The 19,472-nt window shown below is 40.9% G+C and overlaps 1 protein-coding gene across 4 annotated transcripts in view; it reads right to left on the bottom strand.

Moving 5' to 3' along the window:
• Nucleotides 1–19,169, bottom strand: part of SPIN1 (spindlin 1) — a 50,138-nt gene extending 30,969 nt beyond the window's left edge. The window contains exon 1 of one of the 4 annotated variants that reach the window (XM_071732037.1): nucleotides 19,029–19,169. The gene's annotated coding sequence lies outside the window, so the exon portion shown is untranslated. Of the gene's footprint in view, nucleotides 1–17,225; nucleotides 17,487–18,517; nucleotides 18,660–18,775; nucleotides 18,881–19,028 lie in introns of those variants that run through there. The other 3 variants (XM_071732036.1, XM_071732035.1, XM_071732038.1) reach the window with 3 other exon arrangements.
• Nucleotides 19,170–19,472: the final 303 nt, after the last annotated feature.

Consider the following 19,472-nt stretch of genomic DNA (forward strand, 5'->3'; position numbering starts at 1 on the left):
CTGAAGTTTTATTAGAATTTCACTACAAAGAGCTTAAAGAATCACAAAGAACATCCAGAGTAAGAGATGCTGAACTTGTGCAGTCAAACACAATTCATAAAGTTATTTAGGTTGGAAAATGCCTTAAAGACCATGACGACCACCTGTTAACCTAGCACTGCCAAGCCCACCACTACATCACAAACTACATCCTTAAGCACCTTTAAAATGCATCTTTTAAATAACTTGGTTACTTGACTGCATCCCTGGTTTCAGTGCCGGACAAGCCTATCAATGAAGAAATTTTTCCTAATACCCAATCTAAGCCAGTGCAGCCTGAGTCTACTTCCTTTTGGCTTATCACTTGTTACTTTGGAAAGGAGACCAACCTTTCACAAAATCGTAGAGAGCCATAAAGTCTCCCCTCAGCCTCCTTTTCTCACAACTAAACATCACCACTGTCCTCAGACACTCCTCATAAGGCATGTACTCTAGACCTTTTATGAGCTTTCGCTGCCCTCCTATGTACACACTCCAATGCTTCAACTTCCTGCATGTAGTAGGGGCTCAGAACTCACAGTACTTGAGGTGCAGCATCACTAGTCCCAGCTAAAGCGGTACAATCAATTCCCTAGTCCCACTGACCACACTATTTCTGATCCAAGTCAGGATGCTATTTGTCTTCTTGGCCACCTTTGCAAGAAAGCCCAATCTGAACACAAAGTAGCTCTGTTATAGTTTGAGGGGGAACAGGCCAATTATATAGTATTAATACAAAGACCTAGAGAGACAGTATTGTTTAGAAGCCTAGGGGACTCAGGGGGACATAACAGAGAGGGGTGAGTATTCCCTCCCATTTGCTGTCATACCCTATGAAATCCAGGAGGTAGAACATCCACCCTTTCCCATTCATCCTTCCTTCCTTCCTCCCTCCATTTGCTTTTTTAACAGACATTCTTACGAGAGAGGCTTGTGCTCTTTAGTCTTCAGCTCACCACATGCTCCACAGGATCTTACTCCATCAGTTGCTACAAAGAGCGCTGGCCCCTTTTACTGAGTCTGTTCTGCCACAAGGGACTTCTGGACACTTATAGCAATGACCATTGGAATAAAGTTTTGTATGTACTTACTTGTATAGTTTTCATTACTATCCCATGTCTTAATAATACTTCTGTTGTCTAGTGAACATGTTCAAGTTTTAACCTCCAACCTTGAAGTCTCTTCCTTACTCCTCACTCCCCTTTCCATCTTGCCCTGGGAGTGTTGGGGGGAGCAGCTCAGTTCTGTTCTGTCTTTTAGTTTGCCCTGACCAGCTTCCAGAGTAAACAGAACCACATTCAGACTCACAGCGCCAGTCTCAAAATTCTTGTCCTCTTTAGAAGCATTTCCCAACCGTATTATCCCAGCAGTCCAAAATGCTAAAGTCCAAAAGAGAACAATTTTTATTCCCTACTCTGAAACCAATGTATTGTGAGCAACTCCTACACATTCTTTCCACCATTTTATTAGAAGATAGGTGTTTCTCCACAAAGTTTTAGAACCAGTGGTCCCTTTCCACCTTTCAACTAATGGTCTCCCATTTACAATTAAATTATTTAGGCCATCCAAATTACTGAAAACCCTATAGCAGAAACTTAGTTCTTCAGCTAGTACCTTATTGAAAATCTAAATATGAGTAAGCTTTCTAAAATATTGGCAGCTCTTAGTTCATAAACTCACTGCAGTGAAGTACTGAATCTTCATTAACAAACAACATCTGACAGAAAACTTCTGACTGATATTTGTCAAGTCATAAATCATTTCCACTTGAGTCAATCAGCCAACAGCAAAATGCAGGGTACATAAATAAACAAGTAGACTGCAATTTCTTATTTTTCTAGCAGTAAAACAGGTAAGCTGCCCAAACCATTGCCTCAGTACTTTAAATGCAAAATGTTTTCAATTACAATACATAAAACTCAACAGCTCATATACTTGATCTTATATTACAAGCCACAACTTTGAGAACAAAAGCAGCAGCATGGATTTGAAAGCATTTTTAAAATTTCCTTAACAGTCTAAACTAAGTAACTTTATCAAAATCTGCAAATGGACAAAAATTATTTAATATTGTTAAAAAACAAAGTTCTGCCAAATACTTTACTAGCCTTCACTTCACCAGACTTTCTTGCTTGATGAGCGAACATACAACTGGAAATAGTTGACTTTCCTCACTATTCAGGAGCAAACACTTGGGAAAAAAGCTAATGAAACAAGCATTGGTCAGAATGAATTTCAAATATGTGTATCCATGCATGCACTACTGTGTGCAGCAAGAGAAAGAACTATACTGTTTATTTCAAGTGACCTCTTCACCTTATGGCAGAACAGCTCTAAACCCAGAAAGAACTTTACCCTCTATAACTAAACACAAAACGTAATTATTACACACAAGAGATAAGCATGTTGCATACATTAAGCAAGGGACAACCCTGAGGTATACAGGATGAGTAGCAGCCAAAATTTCTAGACAAAGAGCAAAAAGTTATATTTTATTGCTAAAGTCAAAGTAACTCAGGTTATTAGTTGTGTATCTACAGGAAATTTCTTCCTCTTCCATGTACACAGGGGATGCAGTTTCCTTTTCACAAGAGACAATCAAAAAATAACTACTTTTTCAGTGTAGTAACAGCTGTCAGGTTTAGTTTTCTTATTTCCAGCAGTATACTTTATCACAATTAACATGCCTTTTCTACCTGTGACAACAAAACTACTACCATTAAAAATACTTCAATACCCTTTTACAGGCCAAATATTCCAGTTTTGAGGAATGCACTGAACATGTAGCCCAATTTTTCAGCAATTCAGCATCTCCTTCTCATGCTGTTTTTAACAGCATCTAAGTACTGCAAAATCTGTCTTGAGCTTCTCTACACATACAGCTGTTTCTAGAAAGCCTACAGAAGCACAAGTACTCCTCACAGTAGCTAGTTCTACTAGCAATACATTGTTGATTTTTTCTAAAATGAAAATACATTACAATTCAGCCTTAGGCATAGGAGTTCTGCGTCCTTACAAAATAGATCATACTGTCAAATGTACTATAAGGCGTGCTTTTCTGTATTGGTCGACTTGAAGACTGAACGTATGTCTCTTAAATAAGATTTGGTTAAAAGGAAATCTCTGCTTTCTCTAACTCCCCAGGATACTGGCAATTAAATTACAACTTCACTGACATGTTATGTTGGTAGATCTTATTCCCTCTGTTACAAGCCTTAACACTTACGCAAATATGCAGGCTGTCCAGCCACTTAACACAGAATGATAATCGTGGTCCTTGAAGCAAAATTAATTTATCACAATACACAATTCTCTTCATGTGGCTTAAAAAAACCATTCTTCTAGCTTTTTTGGAGTACAGTAGAAAACCAACAATCTTTCCCTCAACAGTAGACAATGTGATCCATACAGCACTACACCACTAAAACTGTTCTAAAAAAAAAACAAAACAACCAACCAAACAAAAAAACAACTGAATTCAAAGCACCCTAAACTAAACTGAACACCAAAGTTGTATGAGTTTTATCAGACTTTTCTTATTAGCTTAATAAAAGACAATTTATTAAATCATACAAAACAGAAGCAAAATTTATCCTAAAACTGTCTGCATTAATAATCTATAGTTTTTCCAACTATTCCTGTGTGCTGAAGGCTTTCAAGGCAGATAAGTGCATTCATGTAAAATAAAACAGTGTGTAAATAAAATAGTATCTTTAGAGAAGCAGGCTTTAAAAAGTCTCCAAAATTATCATCTATTTAAAGCTGTTTCCTTGATGGTATGTTAAATTGATTATAGTAAAGCACATTTTCCAAATCTTGTGTTTTCTATTTGCTATTCCTCTATACCTTTTATTTTTATTTCCATTTACTTCCATTACTGTGCTACAGCCTAAAATTCTTCCCTCAGATTTTGTATGCATGCTTTCATTTTATCTTTCAAATCACTAACTGGATTTGAATGAAAACTAATCTCAGAATGTGTTAAGGATTGCCAACCAGACCTCTCCAGGTGACCACATAACAAGTTAGTCTTATACAGCTGAAGAAAATAACCTTTATAACAAAAACCTCTCTGCTTATCTATAATGTATTTCTTAAACATACAGCTTCCATTTAAATTAAGCAAGGTTTTCATCTGATGAAGACTAGCTAATTGATGAACTCAGTCTAGCTAATTGATGAACTCAGTCTCTGTTCTGATTAAACTCCTAACCACAACACCCCATTTAAGAAAACCACTTTATTCTCAAAACTCACAGAAGCGCCTGTAGCCATTAATTCAGATCCTTGTGGAAGAAAAACACCAGTAACAAAAAAAAAAAACCCAACCTACCAATCAAAACAACACAACAAACAAATAATGATGAGGTAATGACAGATTTCAGATAGGCAATCTGACAGAATCAAATAATGGCTCCTGTTGGAAGGAGACTTAAAGTCCACCTAGTTCCAAAAACCCACCCGATCTGGCCTTCGACACTTCCAGGGAGAGGAACCGCCACAACTTACATGGGTGACCTGTTCCAGTGTCTCACCACCCTCATATTACAGAATTACTTCCTGATGTCTATTGCCCTCTTCAAGTTTGAAATAATTTCTCTTCATTACACACCCTACATCCTAGTTTTCTTGTAGGCCCCCTGAAATACTGGAAAGACACTATAAGGTCACCTCAGAGCCTCCTCTTCACTAAGCTGAACAACTCCAACCTCATCATTCTATATTCACAGGGGAGGTGCTCCAGCCCTCTGATCATTTTTGTAGCTCTCCTCTAGACATTCTCAAAGAGTTCTGTGTCCTCCTTTTTCTGGGGACCCCAGAACTGGACACAGTACTCCAGGTGGGGTGTCACAAGACAAAGCAGAGGGGAAGAATCACCCCCTCAACCTGCTGTCTGTGCTTCTTTTAATGCAGCCCAGGACAGAGTTGGCTTTCTGGACTGCAGGCACACATTAACAGCTCAGGTTAAGCTTGTGGTCCACCACCACCCCTAAGTCCCTCTCCTCAGAGCTGTTCTCAATCCTTTCTCCTACCAACCTGTATTTGTGCACGGGATTGCCTCAACCCAGGTGCACAACCTTGCACTTGGCCTTGTTGAACTTCATGCAGTTTGCATGAGCCCACTTCTCAAGCCTGTGAGGGTCCATCTGGATGGCATCCTGTCCCTCCAGCGTGTTGATTTCACCACACTTTCAATGTCATAAGCAAACTTGCTGAGACTGCATTCAGTTCCACTGACAGATGTTAAACAGCACTGGTCTGAGTTCCAACTCTTGAGGAACACCACTCGTCACACATCTCTGTTTGGACACAGCCACCAATCATGACTCTTTATGTGTGACCATCCAGCCAGTTCCTTATCCTATAAGTGGTCCATCCATCAAATCTGTATTGTACAGTTCAGAGATCAGAATGTTGTGTTGAATGCTTTGCACAGGTCCAGGCAGATGATCTCTATTGCTCTGCCTTTGTCCATTGAGGCTCTGACCCCATCCTAAAAGGCCACCACATCAGTCAGGCAGGACTTGCCCTTAGTGAAGCCTTGTTGGCTGTCACCAATCACCCCCTTGTTATCTGTATGACTGAGCAGAGCCTTCAGGAGGATCTGCTCCATGGTCTTGAAAAAAAACAAAACAAAACAGAAAAAACAACCAGGAAAGGCCTATAACCCACTACTAAAGGAATCATATATCAGCAGTTGTGGAATTAAGATCCAAAAAGCACTGATATTTAAATACTAAACCTCAAGTCACATGGGCTGACTAGAAGCAAGGGATGGTGGTAATACAGGTTTCCCTGAAAGAGAAAGGAGCTACTGATCAACACACCCAGGCAAGAAAAAAGACTGACCAAACCAAAGTAACCAAGTAACTAAAGACAAATGAAAATTCCTGAGGTAGAAGGGTTTGGGAGTGAGAAATAACATACACATGCCATATCAAGAATGCAGAATGCAAGAACAACAACAAAAAAATATTAATTTCAGCTTTTAAGTTTAGTCTCACACTGAATACAATTAAGCTTTATTAATTGCAGTTTTTAAGTTTAGTCTCACACCGAATACAATTAAGGTTTCTGAAATTCCCTTCAGATTTCAGAGGGAAAGGACAACTATATGCCAGGCACTTTAAGAATACATTAATAAATAATGCAGAAAACAAAAGGAAGTTAAGATCTCCAAGGATGTGTTTCAGAAAGCCTCACAGGTTTAGTCTGGTGTTTAGGGCCCCTCAACAGTAAAGCTATGGATTAAGCATTTGCACAAATTGACTTTGTTTAAATGTAATAGTTTCTTATTTAATCTACCTCCCACCTGGGCAGTCATTACCAGATTCAGTGTTACTTGGCTAAGGTGACATTTTTCCATATACTTGTGACTTTTTTCCCAGTAGTCCAAATAATACATAAAAAACACTGAACTCAAGAATCCAAAATACTTGATCTGAAATGGTGCATCAAAAACATATAGACTGTGTGTCAAAGTTTAATGCTGGGCTGGCAACTAAGCCCAGCTTATTAATTAATTAGCTTTATTAATTCTTCTCCCATCCCCTTAAGAGATTAAGGGAGAGAGACTTGCAGGTTGGAAACTAAACTACATAGCTTTCATGAAACAATAATAATGAAAAAACATAATGAAATATGTACAAATCTATACAGAACCAATATGGCACTCATACCCACTATTAACCATCACATCACCACTGGAGCTGCACAACAGGCCCTGGACTGGGGTCCTGGGCAGATGGGAGCTGGATTCAAGAACACACAGTCTGGTATCAAAGGCACATGAACAGAATCGTCCCAGGACAGCAGTCACTGAAGGCTGACTCTAGTGATTCCTCAGCTTTATAATGTATAATGCACACTTAGTTTCGTCATTTCTGGTCACCTGTCTGGTCAACTTATACCCTCAAGAGGGCTGCAGATGATTTTCCTCCCTTTTATTTCGGGAACAAGAAGTTTAGCAGAACCAAGTAGTTCTGTGGTTCTGCTTACTGTTCTCCATGAAATAACTATAAACATTAAGCATTATCAGTCCCAGAAGCCAACACTGACTGAAAAACATACTGTTAATTTCAGCCTGTAGTTAGAAAAGACTTAACAAAGTAAAATTACTAGGAATAAAACTGGCTTTCTTCTGGCTTACACCAGGACAACTGGGTGTTCTACTAAACAGGAATGAAGCTAAAGATGAAATAACAGAAGTGCCCAGTGAGCTTACATCAGCTTAACAAAAATAAATAGAATGTGCTTGTCAAAACAAAATTTTAAGTTCTAAATTAATTCACTTACATATTTTTAAATAATAAAAGAAAAGTTTATAGTCAGTTTCCTTTGCAACAGCTGAGAAAAGCAAGTGAAACATTCATACATACACAAGCTTTTCAGGCATTCTTTGGCATAGGAAAACTAATTTTGAAAAAATAACACATCCTTTACTGCAATATTATGCACACGTTTGGTATCAGAAAAATAGACACATGCATGAAGAACATTAAAAGCTGTTTCAGAGCTCTGGCTTGCTCTTCCCTCAAGCAGCATGGGTAAGCCAAACAGCCTTAAAGACAATGGTAAAATTTATCACTTTGTAATATTAAAATGATTTAATTTCTTTTCACCACATTCCTACAATTCTCCCTTTTTCTTTACACCATACCAGGCCTCTGAAGCACAATGACATTTTAAAGCATTCACATAATTCCTCTTACAGAAAATGCAAAACTACTTAATCTAAACCTTGTCTATGTTTCAACTTACTCGTTGATTATTTAGTAAATGCACAGCCCTCCACTATTAAATAATTCTTACAAGATAAAGCTTTTATAAAAAATATGAAAAAGAGACTTAGTGTTTATGCAAAGCATGGAGAATGTTCTCATCATCCCTTTATCCAAAAGTAAATTTTATCTTCTAATTGTTCAATGTACTGCAAATTACCTTAGTCAGGGCACGAACATACACAGACACCAAGAAAGAGCGATCACAGGCTGGTGCAATTACCTTGAGTCTCACACTTTTGCGTCATTGCAAACATGAAGCAATTCAGTGTCTCCTTACTTATAGGTAGCTACCTTCCCTACCCTGAACTGAAAAAAACAAGCACAATAATAACTCTGCCCAGGATACAACAGCAGCATCTTATTACTGTACAAGTTATAAGCTTGCTACCATGTTATAGTCAATTAAGTGAACTTTTAAGTTCACTTAATATGCAGGTATTGCATACTATAATGCAAGCATTTGTATCTTAACTCATGATTTTACAGATGGAATTGACCTAAATAATTTACTGTAATAAACTATTGTATTCATTAATTTAATATAAATTAAGAAGTAATTTATTGTAAATTAAGTTAATATAATGTAATAAATTATATTGGCAAGCAAGCTTACTTAGTTTCGTTTGCTACCAGTTAAAAAACAAGAGTCTTTGGAAAACAGAGAAGGAAATGTGTATTTGAAAAAGGCATTGCTGTGCTCCCTGCTTATGCCTCTCTCTTCACAGCCTCTGAACACTTAGGTCAGCAGCCTCTATTTTAACCTACCTTTAATTGCTATTTTGTAAGCCTGAGTAACATTGTTTCAAGTAAAAAGAAACAACCCAACTACCTGGAAGAGCAAGCCCAGGGCAACCATAACTAACACTGATATTAGAAGGTAATGGAGTGGCTAAGTTACTGCACTTAGCTAAGTCCGCTAGTTTAATTAATCATGACAAAACAAACTCTTCAGGAAGCAGGATGATTTTTTTGAAGTGACAATCCAGGCTAGCAATGCTGCTACAGGCTTTCCCTCCATGTTGGAAGGTGTAAGTTTTGTATCATACTTTAAACTGGATGGGAAAAAAATTAATTTGCCACTTGACAGACCACTTTCAAGCTTTTTAGCTCATCCATAGTCTACTGACTGTAAGACATTCTTCTTGGACATACATGCTGTGATCACAGACACAGTTTTGCAAGAGCAAATACTTTACTGACATACTTTTAACCTTTTTCTTCTCTCTAATGTAGCAGGATTCTACAACTTTATTAATGAAGGTCCAAAGTAGATTTTGTCTCCGGTGTTCAGAGATGACAGTTCATGCTTCAAAAATCATTGATTCTTAAAAGTTTTATATCCAATTTCTACAGCTGTATGATTCAGTCATGATACAATCACTGTTAATCTTCAAGATGAGCAGTGGCAGACCACCAATTTGTGGAGTGTGACAGAAGGAACCAAAATCAGTGTGAAGGGGAAGTAAGCCAAGTAATTAGACAACCTGTGCTTCCTATCAGCCTTAAAAGCAGACAAAACACTTGAGGATTCGAAGTTCATATTGGGAAAACTACTACTGACAACACTGATTAGAAAGTCAATATATAACTGTTATATGCCTCAATCTTAGTAACCAAAAAGGAGATTGACATTTAAGTAGTAACTTAGAATTTAAAACAAAAAAACAAAACAAAACAAAAGGAGGCCACAAAATACTCCGAAGAGCCAAGTTACACACATTAGATATGTAAACAGCCAGAACTACGATAAGCTGTGCTATGAGCCCATCTATTCATGAATTTGAGACAGGCGTGCCTAAACTTCTCCCATAATGAACACCATGGCAACTACAATCATAACAGTGCTTAATGAATCAGAGGTATTAACCTGGGTCACTCTTCAATATAAACACAGACCATTTCCTTTCTTAGACTTTGATAAAACGCTCTTATCAATTACCCTGCTCTGAAATTATGCACTCAGCACAAATTTATGAGATGAGAAGTAAATAGTCAAGTTAGGACGTCAGAGTGAAAACTGTCAGTAGAAGCCATGGGTGAAGGTAGACTTATCTTTCTAGCTTCATAATCTAATTTTCTCTCCAGAAAACTATCTGACCTGAACTTGATTCACTAACATTTAATTGTATGTCCTCACTGTTTGATAATATTTAAAATACTTAATAATAAATGATAATCAGCAATAGTTGCTACATTAATATACTTAAATAGTAATTAATAGTAATAATAACACAAATGCCAGTTAGGTATTAGTAGTAAGCACCCCACAAATATACCCATTCCTTTTGGAAATGCAGATACGTTATTTGCAGAGGATTAAATTGTATTATAGTACTTGAAACAAGGTTGAGTGCATGCAATGAAGTAGCAGAGAAGATGAAAAGAAATTCAAAGAGTGAAATGGTGATCTATCTTCCAAAGAAAACAGGATGTCAAGGCAGGATGTTGTTCCCCATAAAAGCAGGTTAGGCTTTATAAAAACCTGCCCTACAGATAAACAGACCATGCACAAGAACAGACAAATACACTGCTGCCTTTTATGCTGATTTCAACTTCATATTTAACCTTGTGTCACCATCACCCAAAGTCTCATAGAAAGCCTAAGTGTGACAGAAAACTAGGTTGTTTATTCACAGCAAAGTCTCATCCCCCACTTTTCCTCCTTCAATTAATTTCCTACGTATGGGGAAAACAAAACCAAAAAAAATACAGATAAATTTAATTCTTAATTCAAGCATCTAGCCTAAAACTACTATTTTTACTGCAATGGCTTTTTCACCTGTTTCCTCTCCAAAGTCACAGCAAGATATTACAATTTAAAAATATAATTTTCATCCATCATTAATAGCGACACATGTCCTCTGTGATTTAACAGATTTATCTCATCTTTTTCCATATAAAGCACAGGATACACACGGGTGCAACTGAGGACAGAATATCTCCTTCAACCTCAGTAGTTAGGAGACTTAAAAGGCCACTTGCCCTTTCTGTCTCTGCACCTAACAATAACTATGCTTTTACTAACAAAACATGAGATGCAAAAAAAGGTGATGTATGATTCATCCAAGGTGCCGTTCTGCTGTCTAGGGACTAAAATATGTTTTTATCCTTATTCAGTCCTGGAGAAGCCTTTTCCTCCAGCAGCTGAGAGAGTGATGGACAAGGACAGCAACTATGAATGCTTCCTTCCTCAACCAACGTGACACCAATCATAAGTACCCAACAGCCTGTGGTTTCCAGGTGCATCAAACACCTGCTTACTCCTTAACCCTAAATGCACTAAACAGTCACATTTCTCTGAAAGGCAGCTTTTACTGTTAAGCTATTTTTAAAATACACTCTAGTCAAAGCATGAATGTCAACCAGGCATCTCACAAAACTGCAGTTCCACTGATGGCAAAACAGCCATTAATGAACTTGTGTCATCTTTCACCATAAAGACAATGGCTTTTTTTTTCCATTACTAGATTTTGTAATTCAATCCACAAGGCTCTCCAACTCTACCTTCCCAAGTCTCTTCCCCCATTCCCCAGATAGTAGGAGAGAGTGTGTGAGTGGTGTGAGGAGACAGTGAAGAGAACGTGTGTGGTATTTATCTGCATGACAAACAAATACTAAATTAGGAAAAATAGTTTGCCAACAAAAGAAACTGTTTTACTTTAATAAATACCATGAGTCTCACCTCTATAATCTTTTAGTTCTTGCTCACTTAGGGTAAGAGATTATGACCTAGCAAAGTTCATTTTTACATTTTAACTGGATTAATACAAGTTCAGAGGAAAAGAAAGGAAAAAAAAAAGGTTCTGAAAGAAAGTCAAATTAAAGTTTACTCAAGTGACATCTCACAGACCTCTGCATGATGGCACAAACCACCTAGACCTTATTATAGTTTAGAGTATGTAAAAATATTACTGGAAAAATATCAAGGTTATTACTCCTTAATTTTATACAACTGGCCACATCAGAGTACAGTAGTATTACTCTAAGCAGCAGGATCAGTGGTGGACATTAAATTGTCAGGTTATGTTACATTTTGCCACCTAGTAGGCATAGTAATCTTAAGCAAGATTCAAGTTCACTGTGTTTATTAATTGCTCTGCTCTAACAGGGATCTAGGAGAGAAAACAAAACACCACCAAGAGAAAAAAGAAAAACCCAAAACAGGCTCTTAGGTACACATTCAGACGGAAGTTTCTTAATAGGCTACTCCAGGAAGTTCCAATCACTTTGCCAATACTGGGATCTCAGGATTCAAGACAACCTCTTAACCATTAGTAAGACTCTCTGAAAACAGAAGGATGGAAGACCCTCCACTGACCTTAGAGAAAGCAAAACATTTTGCAGAAGCACTTTCATTCTAAATCACTTCCAAACTTGCAGGACTTCACCAGGCAGGCTCCCCAGCAACCTCACACTAAAAAGCAACAACTCTGGAAACCTGCATTCAGAACAGTTAGGTTCCACACACCACCAATCACTCAAGAAAGGCAGCTGTGGTGACTGGACTCAGGGCCCTTCAGCTGAGGTAGCTGGCACTCACAGAAGGACACTACAAGCTACAACACAGTCAGAGAACAGGACTTGGATTCAGCTAGGCCTGTGGTGAAGTGAAACTTCAAAGACTGCAAGAACTTCAAAGACCTGTGCATAGCAACTGTAAGTCAGCAATGTGAGAACTGGTGAGCTAATGAAAAACACAAAACAAAGGAATAACTAAAATACAGTTTGTTGAAACCACCATATAAGTTCAGCAATGATTCTGTTGGAAGTATTTACTAAGTCACTGAAATCCACAGAACTGCTTTTGCAGTAAGTATCTACTCTCACTAGTACTTCTGGGTGCAAACCTTGAGTACCGTAGGGGAACATTCAACAATAGTATTTTAAAAATATGAAAAAAACAATGGAAACAAAACACCACAAAAAAAAGAGCTAATCAGTACTTTGGCTTTATACACTTCATAGTCTTATTAAAGAGTATAAAAACCTACTTGAAAGAGCTTACAGTACACTTGTTAGTAGTTCTTACTCTGCAAACAGATCTCAAAAAAAAACCAAAAAACAAAACAAAAAAACAGAAGATACCTCTATAACTTCTTGCAGTAATGGCAAAGATTTAGAGGACAGTTAGGTAACAGTTAAGGCCAGCAATAACTACAGGTAATGGCAATAATTTCTATATACTTCAGCATTTTGTGGAACCTTTTCAATAAAGGTTTTAAATAAGCAAGTCAAACAAGACCTTACACAGCATATTTTAAGGCAGTTCTACAACATACATTACAGGAAAGAAACAAAGTTTTTCTGGATTTGTAGAACCATTCCTCAACAACCTGACAGGCAAATCAATTTACCTCCTGAATTCCACATGCCATCAGTGAATTCAGTTTACAACAGAAAGTTAACTGCAAGCACCATATGTTGAAAGCAGCTAAGTGGGAACTCAATTATTTCACCGTTGTTTGAAATGTAAGTGATGAGGCCGGTTTGTGTCCAAAATCAATTTCTCACAGGTAATAAAAATCAGATAACTTCACTGTTTCAAGAAACACAACACTCATCCATGTCCCAGACATATAGATGAAGCAGAGTGCACATTTATACAAGGAAGGTCATATTCCGAATTCCTTAAAGTCACGTGGCATGCTGACACCTATGCATTATCTGGATAGCAAAGGGGATACATCTTGATACACAGAAAGTACTCATTTCTTGATGAGTGCCAAGAAATATCAAAATTGACCTTCCAATCATAAAACCACCCAATAGGAAGAGAAGGAAAATGTGAAAAACAAAAATACTCTCATACCTGGTATGAGAAATAAGCTATCTAACCATAAAAAAGGAAATAATTTGCTGCAATAATTATTACCTCTCTTGCTTCACCTTAAGTGAACAGCTTTCAAAAGATGTTTTTTAAACCATGTTTTTTAAACCATGTTGCACTGTCATCTACAAAACATATTCTTAAGCGATACCATCTGTCCTAACCTGAATACCCTAAGGGGTTATGCATTGGTTTAAGGTTCAGGCTGCAAAGGCTGGGTTATACTCCAGCAGAGCAATTATAACCTTGGTGTGATACCCAGATGTGGCCGCCCTAGTCCTGCCCAAGTGTTTTCAGTGGGTATACATGATACCAAAGCCATGTCCACAGAATAACGGTTGAAAATGGGATATAAGACCAAAGTACCCACTGAGATCCAGTAGGATGATAATTAAACCAGTGTAATATCAGGATTACCAATATATATATATATATAGGTTTATTAGCATCTAGACGAAATAGTGATTAATAATGGCTATGTTAGATCTAATTTTATTTAGATATTCCTGCATAAGGACATATAAAAACCTAATAGTAGAAAGAACTATAACAATATAGAAAACACTCAAGATTGCCATTATGGCAACTGGCAATGTCATACAGTCAAGTATCTCTGATCAGGGATATCACTGCACTAATGAGAGCCACAACTACCTATGCCCTAAAATCACCTTTTATAGAGAAAGGCTGCCTTACCTATGCACAATTACTTCCAACTGTGATCCAAATTCAAACTATAAACTATAAAGGCCAACTGCTTTTTCACCAAGAGCGCTTGATTTCCTCTTTTGGAGTCAGACACCCTCTGTGATGCATGCTTGCAGTTTGAGTCAGTGATGTTTACATGTTTTTATGGTGCACAGGCATCCTGTTGGTGCACACCACAGGGTCAAGAACTGCTAACAGGGGAAAGGAAGAGCGGTCAGTCACCACACCATGGAGTTAAGTTTGATCATACCTGGGAAATGGAAGGAAAGGAGGCAAGAAAAACCAAAATGAAAGAATGACAAGTTTACAGCAACAGGCTAAATTTAGAAAAGTCTTTTTCTACAAAAAATTGAATCTTACTAAAAATCTTTAATTCATCAAGCATTAAGCAAGTAATCCATTACATTAAAAGAAACATTGAAACAGCTATTGCATCAGCTAGATGTTTACAGATCTGAACATGTCAAAGAGTGCAGCTTGGCAACAGATAGCAAGAGAAGACAGGGTAAGAAGTCGAATGGAAGAATACTACTCAGATCAAAAACATATACAAAAAGTATCAAAGTACAAATTCAACTGTAAGTATTTACTACTATTGGTACTTTGAATTCTACTTAGTAATTACTAAAGTGTTTAAAATTACACTGAATCATTAGTGACTTGATTAAAAATTGGTAAGTTCTTATTAAAAAAAAAATTACTCAATTCCTAACATCTGGGAGTGACCTGTGCACCAAGAATGAATTTTTTGCAGTCTTCTTTCTCAGTCTCACCTCCCAATGTGGGAAAAGTGAACAGTTCCAGAAAAGAAAATTCTACTAGTACCTGTTTGGTTTTTTTAAAATTTGGTTAAACAGTCTAGCACTACCCACAATGACAAAAAATATGGAGTATCTTCACATAGTGGTACCAAAGCCACAAAAAGTGGCAAATCCTCCAACTAGATCAGCTCCTAATGGAATACTAAGAATCACAATATTGATTTTTGACCAAGTAATAAACATAACCGAAAAATAAAGGAATACCTTGTAAATATCATAGAAAGAAGCAAAATTACAAGAAGGTACAATAAACAAGATGCTATACACAAGAAATTTCAGGAAGCTGATGAGAGAAAGATGTATTTACATAAGAAAATTCACTTCCAGTAACTAAATTGCAACATAGAATTAAGAAACATGACTCTTCCTAAGTGATTAATTGTTTAAACAGATCTGTTATAGATGACCTGTTTATTTTAATTTGCACTTAGCCAAAGGATCAGCTAAGTATCCAAAGGCCTGTTCTGAGGGAAGAGAACCCTCATATTTCATACCTGTTTCACACTTTCAGTAAGAGCTGTAATTTAAAAATTTGTTGGCTATCATAATGAATGTCTAATTAGCTACAACTGGTAAAAACTGTTCCAGAAGCTTTACCAATCTTGCCTTCAGATTGCTGAATGAAAAAAAAAAAAAAAAACAAAAACAAAAACAAGGTAACTGACTGCTACAGGAATCTACCAGTAGTTGCTTGAGCTCTTCCACCTAGAAGCAGTACAGCTGGTTCAGGAGGCATGACGTAGATACACATTCCAAAATGATCTTATAACTTGGGATGACTCCCTTCAAAATTTACCTTATTGTAAGCTCATTATTATAATTATTTTCTCCTCATCTCTGGTTAATCAACACTTGTTAAAAGAGATGGGGAAAGCAGCAGAAAAAGGTATTAATATGTGATCCTCAGAAATAAATACTATGCTTCAGTGCTAGAACTCTCTCAGTTAAAGCTGTATGATTTTGCTATGTTAGTGTTTCTCCACTAGAAGCTTCCACAGCAAAGCAGACAAAGACGACAGGGAGAACATTTGTTACTTCAGGGCAGTGTTCATACAGTAACAGCAGCAACAGCAATCCATATGAATACGACTAAATAAAGACTGTGTCTTTATATATAATCCTTGAAAAAGGAAACATTTAGTATGAGATATAGTAATACCTCTAAAAAGCAGCACGAAGCATTGCATTTTTGCACCTTCTGAATTCATTCGATGTTACAACCTATATATAAATCTATTCCACAGATCACTGTAGATATGCCCAACAAACTACCTTAAAATGCTATTTTTGTTTTACGTCATAAGCATGCAAAATAAGCCATATTCATCAATATTCATCGAAGCCAGAAGGGGGTGCTCTGAATAACTGAGTCAGGGGGGTATTGAAGTGAACATTCGTCTTGCGTTAGGAGGTCAGAAGCACACTCCCTTGTTTCACTTTGGGAGCTCACATGAGTTCTGATGCCAAGCCTTTTTTACAAAAAACAAATCTGAGCAGCTTTTATTTTCAGCAAAAAGGAAATGCTTCCATTTGTGCTATTGTCATCATAAGGGCAAATCAATCTGTGACAGAAAGCTAGCAACACAAAGACCTGACAAGTGTTAATTCCAGTTTTCTATCCCATGATGTGCCAGCAGTTTAAGTTCCTGACAAGGAGGTACAGGCAATACAAAAGAAATCCAAAAAGCCTATACTATGGTTTTCACCTACACAATGCTTATTCTGACATGGTTTAAGATTATTTTAATGTGACTGTGCTGAGTCGATACTTTATACCGAACTAAGTCCTAAAATTAAAGAAACGGCCCTAGCTCATTCTGCAAGTGTAATTCAGTATTCAATCTCTGCTAACACTCCGGTGCATCAGCCTCCCCCCACCCAAAAAAAGATCCACACATTCCAATCAAGCCTTTCTCAGCGGGGCTCACCCAGTTCCCCCCTCCTTGCCTCCCTGCCTCCCTCGCCCCAGGCCTTGCCAGGTTTCCCAAATCCCCTCTGATTTTAGGTTTCATTTTAGTTTTAAACAGCAAAACGAAAGGAGAAAGCTTCCAAAGCGAGGATCCTTACCCTTGAAATCCCGCCATGCGCGCAATAAGAATGGTGAACTGTTTTTTCCTCTTTTTTTTTTTTGTTGTTGCTTTGGGGGTTTTTTTGTTTGGTTTAGTTTTGGGTGGGTTTTTTTGTTGGGTTGTTTTTTTTTTTTGGATGGGAGATGAGGGGAGAGGTTGAAGAAACAAAAGCCTAAACGGAGGAGAGGCTAAGCAACGGAGACAGAGGGAGATGGCGGAGACCCTGGTGAAGGAGCAGGGCGAGCGTCAGCCATGTTGTGTGTGTGTTGGTCCAATATTTACAAACCTGCAGCTGCAGCAGCGCTTGGAGTCTGGGAGAGCGGGGAACGAAGGGAGGGAGAAAGACGAGGAGGGAGAAGAGGCAGGCACGGAGAGAGGGAAGGAAGGGAGGGGGATGGGAGGGAGGGAGGAAGGAAGGAAGAAAGGAAGAAAGGAAGGGACGGAGGGAGGAAGGGATGAACGGAGGGAGGGGAGGAGGGAGGGGAAAGCGGCGGCAGCAACAGACAAAGGATCCCGGCGCAGCCCGAGCGGAGACCGCACACAGGCGCGCGCACACACACGCGCGCGCGGATTGCCTCACGCCGCGGCAGCGCTGCCCGTGACCCTGCGGCTGCCGGACCGGGCGGCGGCCCCCGCAACCCCCGCGCCACCGGCCCCGCCGCCACCACACTGACGCCTTCCCTCGTCCCGCTGTCCAGCGGCTGGGGAATGAGGGCCGAGGCACACGCTTCCCCACCACCACCACACCTCCGCCTTTCCCGGCGTGTACTATCGATGGGGGAGGGCTTACTTGCCGGCAGCCCCTCAGCGGGCCCCAGCGCACATACAATAGCTCCGCAGTGGGGAAAGAAGGGGGGGACTCCGACCCCTCCCCTCTGTCAGGAGATAGACGGTGGATGTCGACAGGGATCCCCCGTGCTAGGGGAGGGCGGGAGCCCCCAGATCCCAGAAGTATGGGGGTTGCCAGGCAGCCGAGGCACTGCGGGCCCCGCTGCAGCTCGCCTCCCGTGGCTTCCCGGCGAGCCACTCAGGCAGGCAGCAGGGGCGGGACGACAGGGACGCCACACGAGGGTGGAGGGGGTGGCGCAGGCCAGACACGCCGCGAGTGGATACATAATGTCAGCCCCGGGGGAGGGGGAAAGGCTAGGCTGGGAGCGGCGGCTCCGGACCCGGCTCCCCCCACAGCGACTCCCTCTGGCTCTGCCCGGTATTGGGCCGGGCCAGGCCAAGGGCGGCGCAACGCGCTGCGCTCTTCCCCTCCCCCCCCCCTCGCCTCCGCTACTTGCTCACCTGCCGGCGGGACAGGGGCCCGAGGGTGCCAGGCAGGCGGGCGAGCGGCCGGCCGGCCCGAGGGGGCCAGCGCTGCAGCCGCTGCCGCAGCCCCCTGCTTCGCCGGGCCACTCAGCTCCTCTGCAGCAGCGGCGGGAACGGCCGCTCCCCTTGTCTCGTTTGCCCCCCTCCGCCGCCACTGCCTCCTGCTCGCCTCTGCCACATTTGGATCCCCCTCTCCCTACGCGAGCTCCGCCGCCAGGATAGAGGCCTCCTCACCTTCCTGCCAAATAATGAGCCACCGCATCAAGCCGTTCAAAACACGGGGCCCGGCCCCGCCCTCCTCTTCCGCCCGGCCCCCTCCGCCACCGCGCGGGCGCACTGCGCCTCCCGAACTGCGACAGGAGAGGAGGACGCACTCCCCCGCCCCGCCCGCCGACGCCGATTCCAGGGCGCCTGCGCCGTCACAGCCGCCGCCGGCAGCTGACGCTTGCGGTTCCCCTGATGCCGTCGCCAGCGGGCTGCTACTCACCCTGAGGGCCGTGCCGCGGGCCGCTCCGGAGCCTTCCGGCGGGCAGACAGACGAGCGAGGGAGCGAACGAGCGAACGGACGAACGGAAGAGTGCCGTGCTGCTTGGGAACACGGCCTACCTGGCCCTGGGGCGGCGGGCGGCTCTCGCGCCGCCCCGCCCGCTCACGCTCCGCAACGCGCCCAGCGCCGCCTCACGGGCGGGCCGCAGCGGCGGGGCCGCGCACCACCGGCGCCTCCTCCCCGGGCGGGACTCGGGGCCCGGCGCCATGGCGGGCGGCGTGTGTTTCCCAGTGGGTTTCAGTGTTGTCCCCGGTCCTCTTCCGACCCGCGGGTACTGTTAAAGTGTTCTGAGAAAGTGGGGGTGGTCGTATTTCTACAGAGAAGCCAAGTAGCGTGCAGGCTCTCAAAGCCATCTAGCATTTCACCCGACATGTAAGTAGGAGG

Source organism: Heliangelus exortis, chromosome Z (assembly GCF_036169615.1).
Source record: "Heliangelus exortis chromosome Z, bHelExo1.hap1, whole genome shotgun sequence".
Classification (NCBI taxonomy): domain Eukaryota; kingdom Metazoa; phylum Chordata; class Aves; order Apodiformes; family Trochilidae; genus Heliangelus; species Heliangelus exortis.